Raw genomic sequence first — 10,854 nt, 5'->3', positions numbered from 1 at the left:
AATGTGTTTCAATGGTGGCAAAACATTGAAAGGAATGCCAGTGAAATTCATTTTGCCCCCAAAATGTTGCAGTGTGTACAATATAGCTGAAGCATCATGCAGCATCAAACGTGACAATACGGGGTAAAGTGGCTTTTTATTATCTGCAGGCTGAAACGTGCAGAATACTAAAATAATGCTTTCCATCCATCCATCAGTCTTTCACACTCCAGAACTTGCAAACTAAGTAGTTTATTGTCACACCGGTACAGTAAAGCATATACAAGGATTATTGGAAACCTTTGATATTTGACCTACAGGTTAAGGTCACAGAATACCAAGCCAATGCTCTGTTTTTTACATTCTCACGATAGGACTAGAATCGGTGTTCCAATTTGGATAACATTTTGTACAATTAAACAATTGTGTTTAAAGTAAATCGTAGAATCACAAGTACTTCAAAATAGCCTTTCTTCTCCTTTTCCAAAGTAACATTCACCAAGAATCCAATAATGACCTGCTAAGGATTTACAGAGTTCATTTTAATAACACTTAATATTTTTACGGGAGGCAACACCATGACGATACTGGAGTGACGCAAAATAAATAGGATTGAATCTTATTTTTTGCGATTTCTTTGCATGACAGCTAGGGAATTAAGCAATTACAGAACCGCTTCAATGCACCGTGTCTACCAGGGTGACGCAGTACCAATATTACGGAGGAAAAAATAACACTTGCTGTTGAAAAGTACCCACAGCTTTATGACAAAGATCATCGCAATTATAAAGATGAAAGATAATATATGGGAGTCTGTTTCTTAGAAACTGGATAAGCCTGGTATGTATGATTTATTGCCATATATGTTGAAATACCATCAGAGAAGGCACTCAGAATAGCCACATCATGTTGTCAGATATGTACCAGTCTTGATCATAGTTTTGTCAATAATAATTTTTAATAGTGTTTATAGACCTGGCAGTTTTCAAATCTGTCTCATCATGTCTGTGTCGCTTTAGGTGTGTATGGTCATGTCACATATCTTGTCGCCCGGTGAAAAATCGCATTGTGTCTGGTGTATAAGTGGCCTTAACTCTACAATGCAGCCCTGGTTCCAACATGCTTTTTGAAGTGCAATAATTTTGTTATAGATACATATGTTGCCATGACCCTCCTTCTATTCTTCTGCAGTTTAGTGACAAATGTTTCTGTAGGATAAGTTTAAAAAAATGTTTTGGTATAGACACACATTTACATTCTTACTACTACCCTAATTGTCCAGTTATCGGGTCGAGCAGACCCTTTCTATTATTGTTGTCTTGGCTATAATTTCCATCTCTGCTTTTCTTGTCATTAAACACTGTGATTCTGTCACCACATGCTGCTAATTATTAGCGTTTGTCAGTCAGCTTCAGATGTTCAATTTATGTCAGAATCCTGTGCTAGTGAGGACAATGACACGTATTGGAGCAAAAATCCTCCACCTCAAGGCAAAACACCATGACACAACATAATGAGGAACCCACTGGGTCCTGCACCTGGAATAACATCAATATCACTCAAAGTTGCCTGGGATCTGTTTGTACAAACCCTGAAGACATAGAACAGCAGCAATTAAGAAGAAAGTATGGAAGGATGTATTTAAAAAGAAGCTTCTGGCTTTTCTGGGCCTTTCCCTTCTAGCCGGATATGAAGAAAAAACTGAGACGTTTCCACTTGGGAGCTCTTTGGAGATCCACTGTCAAACCCAGTGTATCGAGCCACAATGTCTGTCAAAAGATTTGAAGATATTCGTCACTTCTGTATACAATTGGTTTGCTCTGCTCCGCTCACACTCTGTTCTTGGGTCGTTTGGTCTCTTTATTACATGGCAATAAGAGAGGAAGAAACAATACACACCATGTGGCAGAGCAAGAGCCCTGCCTGTAAATAGTGTGGGTGTTTTGTATGCGTTTTGGTGGTGGTTTGGCAGGGATGGGGTTAATTCCTGTCCCGGCCAAAAACATGTGAGAATGTAGCTGTTCCAAAATGGAATAATTGGCATTAATTGGAAACAACCACATCCTATAAAAGGAGAGTCCAGGGCTGGGTTGCACCAGCTATGTGTAAGTCTTTACTAACTTTGGTTTTATACATTACTAAATTTACACGGGTTGCACCAGGTAAGATAGTTATAAACTAAGGCTTGGTTGTTACTGTTACGTTGTAAATTTTATGCATACCTTCGGGTAGGTGTAAGCTGTTCGTAGAATCACATTCCACCATGGCACGGCAACTACTAGATGAACTTCTGTTTGAAGCGTGTTTTGCAAGACTGCATACATCCTCTCAGGACCTTTATGCCCGTTTTAGATTAGACGTGATTATATTTTGAAGATCACTGATGAACTCAAAAGTAGCATGAAACATTCACCTTCCAGAAATGGAACAATTCCTCCATCTCTCCCGGTTTGCCTCGCATTAAGGTATTTCGCTACCGGATCTTTTCAAAACCTGGTTGGTGACTCGATACACGCGATTTTAAGAAGCAATCAAAAAACAAACAAGACAAAGATATTTGAATATCGGCCAACACTTTATTTAAAAACAAATACCACATAAACAATTTCTGCAAGTAACAACACAGACTCAGACCGGTATTACTATAAGCTTCATATAATAGGTGTAATGAGGACGCAATTTAATTTACTGAAATGTACAACTCGTTATAATAAACATTTCTATAAATTGTAATGTAGGTACTGGTATATTCATTAGCCTTAGATTAGGCAATATTTTTTTTTAAAGTTTCCATTGAAAACTGAATACATTTGAAAAATATATACAGTATATGTAAATGTTTTATTCAATAATAATAATAATAATAATAATAATAATAATAATAATAATAATGATACAACACTGACTGGAGAGGTATGTAAGCTCTTCATTACAGTGTTATCTGTGTGAACAGGAAACGTCTGCAGTGCCGGTATCCCGACTCAAAATGCAGATTTTAATAAATTAATCTTTAATATAAAACATTAAGAAATAAATGATATGTGTGTTCTCTGTACCCGTAATCTGTCGCCTATACTTCTAATAATAACAGTTTAAGGCCAGGCACTATGACTAGTCGGTTCTACGTTCAGGTTTAATATTATGCTGGAGTTGATTTGATCAGCAGCATCAGCACTCCAACATCCTCAGTGCTGATTGGTTACTGTAAAGGGAATACATGATCGACCTGGAGTCTCCGCTCTTAACAAACTAGCTAAGTTCTGCCTTAAGTACGTGTGGTGCAACCGAAAATAGGACAGCGCTTAGTTATCAACTAACTAGTAACTACTAAGCACTTAGTGAAGGATTTACGTGTTGACATACGTATAGCTGGAGAAAAGGTATATTAGTGGTTGAAACATACTTGAATAATGTTGTTTTTTTGTGACCGGGAAACAGCTTAGCTGTCCGGTATGGTTTAGAACTGAAATGTTTAGTTGGCACTCCTGGAAAGAGCTAGGTTTTGTTTATTTTGTTTTGTGTTTAAAGTAAACATACAGGCCTGCCCTGTTTAAAAACCTACCTGTTCTTGTGGAGTGCTGTTCCTTTTACACATGACAAGTGAACACTGTCCTGCATGTGGCATGCGCTGCCTGGTTTGTCACACACCATTGCAGAATTTAGAGCATTAGTATTGTTGTAAGTACGTTTCTATTTTTATTTGTTCTTGTTATACTTGGTTCATAAATCTCTTTGGTATACATTATTCAGGCTTTTGCATAACCTTATACAAGACATTTAACATCTTATTAAATAAAGGACTCAATAACATCTTTTTTGAGCAAATATACATTATTGCTTGTACAGGTCTGCATAAATGTATACATATTCAACAGTATTTTTCCTTACCTCCTAGCATCTATCAGTTAAATTCCAGAAGGCAATTACCATTAGGTCATTCAAGCAATGTTTTGTCATGGTGGTTCTTAAACAATTTTTCACAAACTTTACAGTTGAAAAGCTTCTCTCATTACTGCAAGATGTCACTGGAAGTGTCAGGACTAGCTGGTATAGCTTTGCAATTTGGCTGTATGCATCTAGTATGTTACTGTTGCTCAAAAAGAGATAGATGTCTTTCAGTGTCGTAGGCGGATGTGACTGTCTCAAGTCTGTGGATGAGAAGTTTATATTCCTGCTCTGCCATCTGTGGATCTACATCTCCTATATAGTAAGCCTCAGTTTGCAGATTTTTTCAACTGAAGGAGGTGTTAGGCTACTTATGTGTTTTAGTAGAGGCAATGCTTCAGTTATAAACATCTCAGTGATACTTTCAATGCATAGCTCTCAAGTTGTAAAATAGAATTTGATGTGAATTGTATCCTTTGAACTAAGTACAGTTTTATTTTGCCACATGTGGTCTTTTGGATACTTTTCTTGTTCTCTGTTCCTCCTAAAAAATTTTTAAAAATTTTAAGCAAACTGTTCAGTTTCAATCCACAACTCTTGATATGTTTCATCAGATCTTAGAGTCTCTAATTCAGATTTGCAGTCCTCAATCGTTTGTTGCTGTACTGATGTCCATGCACAGGCGGATTAAGACTTCTTGGCACCCCCCCCCCCCCCCCCCCCCCCCCTTAAAACAGCAGTAAAATGCATGAATAGGCGCTTGTAGAACGTTTATCTGCTCCATTAATATAAAGCAAATCATATCACAATACATACAAAAAACTAAATAAAATGCCTGTATGTGCATTCGGAAAAACACGATTACAAACCCACATTTGTTAGCCCACTGCCCTATACAAAAAAATACTCTATACCGGCCTCCTGACCAAAACTTAAATAACAATCATTGCGCTTAAGAGCCATAATACCTCCAAACAACATATATCATTATTAAAGGAGGCGACCTCAGCAACCTTCCTTAATGGAATATTTTACCAGAAAACACTTGACCCACAGCAGAATAAAGTTGTTCAAAAGGAAAAAAAGTGCTAAAATAAGATACATGTATATAACACGATATAATACATGACCTGTGAAACGATAAAAAAATTAAATGAAATGTGTAGTTAATTAAAAAATGAACTATAGTTACCTACATTTCAAGTTTTTTGTGTAAACTAGTGAATAATACAATGTTCTTTAAATACTGGGATAGCAGCGCTACTGCTTCAAATATTTCATAAATCTCCACAGTTTATATTCTCACTAAATAGTTACATCCATGACTCCGTGCACTCAAGTCAAATATCTTTTCAAAACTAAATAAACTTAGCAAGTAACTGTATTGTTTAGCAAGTTCACACAGATAGCCATTTACAACAACACACACACTCTTAGCATCTGACCAATCACACATCACTCATTTGCATATTAAAGACCCGAGGTGCTTGTGTGTGTGTTTAGTTTGTGGGAAAACAGACGTAGTACTGTATTTGATTTGACAGCAGAGAGCTCTTTCCGCGACAAAATTCGGATATACTTACAAACACATGGATAGTGTATTCATCCATTATTATGTTATATTAAAGTATTTATTTATTGCTACATTTTTGCTATATTTATTTAGTACTATATTTTGATCCACCAGTTGCAGTGAGTTTTACTGGAGGCCCCCTAAGTGACTGGGGCCCCTGGACATGGGCCCCATGGGCCTGTGCGTTAATCCGCCCCTGTGTCCATGCCACTTGCCTGAAGATATTTGGACACCACACCTGTCATTGAAATAATTTTGCTGAATGCTATCGGATAAAAACTGACTCAATTGTGGGAAAACAAAGCTTTGCAATTATCAGTTCTGCTTAACCGTCTTGTACTCATTGATTTCAGAGCTGGCCATGTCTCTTGGTAGAATTTTCCATAAGTGTGTACAGCTGTTAAGTGACTCCAAAAAAGTTACGACTGCAAGTAATCTTGCAGCATGTGTCAACAACAACCAGATGTAATCTATGTGCACATCAGTGTACAAAATATGCTTTATTGCACAACTTGCGGATTCCTGCCTGAACACCTCTGTATGCGCCTGACATAGCTGCACAACCATCATATCCTTGGCCCCTTACATTGCAGATGTTGAGTCCATGGTGCCCCAGAGTCTCACAAAAGATAATTTGCCAAACCAGCACCGGTTGTAATTTTTGAGTGAACTACATGAATCAGAGACTCTTGTATTTCTGGTTCTTTAGTAACATACCGTATTACAGCTGATCTTGCTGGCAGAATCAGAGTTGTGTCTAAGCAAACTGAAAAGTATACAACCTGCTTCACTTCCTCAGTGACTGTATTTCTCACCTGACTGGCAACACACAAGATCATCTCATTCTGACTTTGCGCTGAGAGCTAGTTTGAAATACCTTTAGGGTTCCTCTGTGCTGAATCTAGGTGTTCCTTAAGCACTGGGTCATAGCGTGCAACTAATGTGGCTATCTCCCTAAACACCACTTTGTTACTTGAATCATTGGATTCATCATGGCCTCGAAAATGGCAGTCTTAAACAGGCAAGGGTAGCAGCGATGTCTACCAGTCTTATTCCTGATTTATGCCTATTCTCCTGCTCTCTTGTTCTTAATTCTAGTTGCTGAGCTAATTGTGCTGATAGCTGTTGATCTGCAGACATTTCTGATGTCAAAAACAGTTGCCATTTATGAACATTTTCTTCATGTTGCTGACTGCTGTTATGCTTTGTTAGTCCTCTTCTGGCCTCTAATGCAACTTTCCAGTCCCGGAAACCATCTAAAACAAAAGATTTGTCATACTTTGCTGTAGCTGATCCAAATATTCTACACGGAAAGCAAAAAGCTGCATTTTTGATCATGTTGAGCTCTAGCCAGTGGTATTTCAGAAACCAGTTACTGTTAAAATATCTTTGCTTGGTTCCACACAAAGTGTAAGGGTAAGCATCTAAAACAGTTTGAATGGGACTGTGACAGAGATCGAATGATTCTTGGTGTTAGATCTCCCTCTCGACCTCTGAGGGCACTGTGTAAAAGGAACAGAGTACCCTTAACTAAATGCCACAACAATTTATTCCTTAGGGTAGGTGGAAGTCAGTCATTTAGGAAAGGGGTGGAGCTACGGTATCCAAACTCAAATGACCCAGATGGTAAACGGCGTGGCATCCAAGGATTGGAGGAGCAGATGCACTCGTTAACCTAGGGGTCATGAGCGAGGATATAAATAGGGGACATAGCCTACGTGATTTGTTCCTTTTGTGAATGGTTAGAAAACAACCTTAAAGGAGCCCCTGCATGTAAAAACTGTGAGTGTTCTGTTTTGTAAACGTTGTTTGTTTGTTTAGTTTGTTTCAAGATTACTAGCATGATCCGGTGCTGCAGCCGCAGGCCAGCATTAAACCCGGACACCAGCACTTCACTTTGCACTAAGAACTGTCTTTTCACCACAAGCACTTAATTCACGCACCATAGGAACTGTGTTTGGGTCTTTGTGTTTTGTGTGGGTGATAAAACTGGACTTTTTGGTTGCGGGTCAAACCCGTGGGATTTTACAAACCAAAGTGATACACACCGCTGTAATCACTTCCATCATTATTATTTACAGGTGTTTGCCATAAGGCTCTGGACATTGTAGTAATTTATCAATAAACACCCTTGCAGCTGTTTGTAATTGTCCATGTGATTTGTACCTGCACTGCACTCACCTGTATCCATTCACCACTTTGCCACAGGGTCCCTTTCTGATCTACTCATCCCTTGCAAATCAATCTTTTGACACAATAAAAGAAATTCCTGTTGTGTCTGTTTCTGATAAAAAAATTAAATAAAAATAAAACTGCTTACTTGTGTGTGTATTGCACTGTCAGTAAATATTCTCACAACTTAAGCTTTTTGCAGAGTCCCACTTAACAGTTTAAGTACTTGAATTTAGAATTTACCCCAAACAATAACATTGATTGAAATTATTTTAAAGTTCCAGAATTAATTTCTGAAAGTATTACTGTTGTGAATTGGCTACATATCGTGATACTAGTCACGTGGAGGTGAAGTAGTCACGGTTTCAAACTTTTCGCAGACGGCAAGCCAGAAACACGCAGCTTTTTTTTATTTCTTTTCGTTGTTTGCTATCTCTTCAATATGTGCTGAAATATATTTTGGAAAGAGGAACAATTTAATACAAGAATAAACACATTTATTATTTTAAAAAGGGTTAGTCTCACTGTGATTTATTGAGTTTTAATGTCAGAATCGGTGCAATATTACTGTCAGTAGTCCCAGTTGAAAGAACACAGTAAAAAAAATATATAAATAAAATTAAACACAGCAGTGGCTGTACAATCCTACTAATATTATTAGTCACATTAGTACAATCTTGTGTAACTAGAGCTGCTGTTGGTCAGGGAGGTATTAATATTAACATACACTAATAGCACTGTCTACTGGCACAATTTTGCCCGCGTCACAGATGTAAAGGATTATGCAGTACATGAATATCTCTGCAAAGCTATTCAGAATTTAGGAAATCTGGCATTAAAATATCTACATGTTTTCAAATAAAATACATGTCTTTTTGCCTTGCTGAAACAGTATGTTTAATTTGTTTACAGTGATGTTAAATGGCTAAAGTTTTTCCAGTGTGGCTAAAAAATGTTAAGTTACTTTAGCCACAGTGAGTAACTAAATGAAAGTCTTAGAGGGAACGTAAAGTGTTACTATAATTTACATTATACATTTATTTTAACTATTTAACTGTACATTATGAACATAATTTTGTAGCAATCTTTGCCAAACTTGTATTATTTAATCCTAGCCTCCTATAAATGTTTTTGAATGCATTTTGACTATAATCTTCGTTTTAATGTGTGCTTATTACTGGATTATGATGACCCTCTGCATGTGCCTACACTTGGTTTCATATAAGGTAATGGTGCAGATATTGGAGCACATGATTCTAGTTGATATTAAACTCAGTTCTGACATATCTTTATTATAGGCTTGTGACAGAAATACAGTAATTCGGTTGTAAATCACCCTCCTGACCTGTGAGGGCGCTAAGCAGCGAAAACAGAGTTCTTTGGACGGGTTGGCCTGACAGTTCTTTCCCAGGGTTCAAGGGAAGTGGGTCAGCCAGGAAGGGGGCGAGACTTCGTTGCAATAACGCATTGACCTGGAAGGAAAACAACGTGGCAGCCGCAGATTGCAGAGGCGGTTGCACTCATTTACCAAAGGGTCATGTGTGACAGCATAAAAGGGGACAGAGAATCGTAATCTGTTCCTTTGTTTTGGTTTGTGTAAAGACCCTGTTCCTAATCATAAAAAGTACCGTGAGTGTTTTGTTTGTTTTGTCTTGTAATTGTCTTGTCTTGTCTTGCACATTACCAGATAGCTAACACAGTTCCGGAGCTGTCGCCTAGGGCCAGCACTAAGCTGGAACGGCACTTCACCAACAGTCACTAAATAACCTGTATCACCCACCACATGCACTACTGCACACACCTAGGACTGGTGACCGTGTATGTATTTTTGTGGGTCAGGTATTGTGTTTATTAGTTGGGACTGCAATCCCGTTATTGTTTACCCCGTGCAGTACACATTGCTGTGTATTGCCGGGGGATTATTGTTTTGGTCACCAGATCTGGAATAAAAATAAAGTTCATTGTTGCAAGGCTCTGTCTGTTTAATTACCACACTGCATCACTCCTGCACCTGTTCCCACTCAGCCACTTTGTCACAAGGCTTTATACCTAAATGGGTATTTGCTGATACAGTATATGCTATTAAATTCTATAATTTATAAAGTGCACAGTTGGGAAGTACCAGGTTTTACATCAGCTGTAAATTTAACCAGGTGTTTACAAGTAGGCTACTACAAAACACTTTCCACATCCCAGTAAAAAGGGCTAACAGAGAACCCTGCTGAATACGTAAGCAAAACAAACAAAACAGTCAGTCTTGCCGCTTTTGGTATCTGTTTCTCGCTTTGTTAAAATTGTAGTAGGCAAATGCTTTATCCATCTTACTGCAGCCATTACCTGAGATGAAAACCAGTCCAGGCATATACAGAGAGTCATCATAATGATCCCAAACTATTTTTTTTTTTTTAAAGGCGTGGATCCCTGGATTTTAATGTTATTGATAAATCCCTGCAGTCAACAACCCGGTGGTCTAATAATTCTGATGTGGCTATGTGAAGAAACACAGTACTGCGAAGTGAAATGTGAATTGCGCTGTTGCGCGGCTTAATAATGAACAAAATAAAAGGTTTAAACAGAAAACAGCACACGGCACTTGAGGCCAAAATAAATAGACAAACAAAACGGATTAACACTAAACAAACAGTGGACTAACAGACAAACAAACACAGTGAGTCAAAACAAATAACAATTATTCTTTTAGTTTACATTTTTTTAAATTCTCTCCTCTCCACACCCGTTCTCCACTCACCGAACACACAACCCCGAGTGAGTAAAACACCATCTATATATACTGTTGTGCCAGGATTCAATTACTAATTCATTATTCACTTGAATCCCAGCACGTGAATCAATTTGTGCAAACTCATGCTCACATACTATTAAATACAATACAATTATACATTTTAAACACTCGTGCTCATTACCCGCATTATATCCTGTGTACCAACTTCAATACACCAACATTAACACACCACACGCAACATATAACTCACAAATGCACACAGGGGCAGGGCACATTGCCACAGGCTATCAGAATGGAAATAAGATTTATGTCTTTACCTTCTATAATGCTTTGGCAGAGTGCTGGAGATAAGCAGTGACATTGGGTGGTAATAGCTGCTTGGGATCTGGATGCTGTCGCAGTAGCCATGTTGTATGTTGGGTTGTTGGCTGTGAGGACGTTGGGGGGGGGGGGGGGGGAGGTGACTGGAAGTAGATGCAGCAGCTGAGGCTGTAGTTGCAGA

This window comes from Acipenser ruthenus, chromosome 5, assembly GCF_902713425.1.
Source record: "Acipenser ruthenus chromosome 5, fAciRut3.2 maternal haplotype, whole genome shotgun sequence".
Classification (NCBI taxonomy): domain Eukaryota; kingdom Metazoa; phylum Chordata; class Actinopteri; order Acipenseriformes; family Acipenseridae; genus Acipenser; species Acipenser ruthenus.
This window is presented reverse-complemented; position numbering follows the sequence as displayed.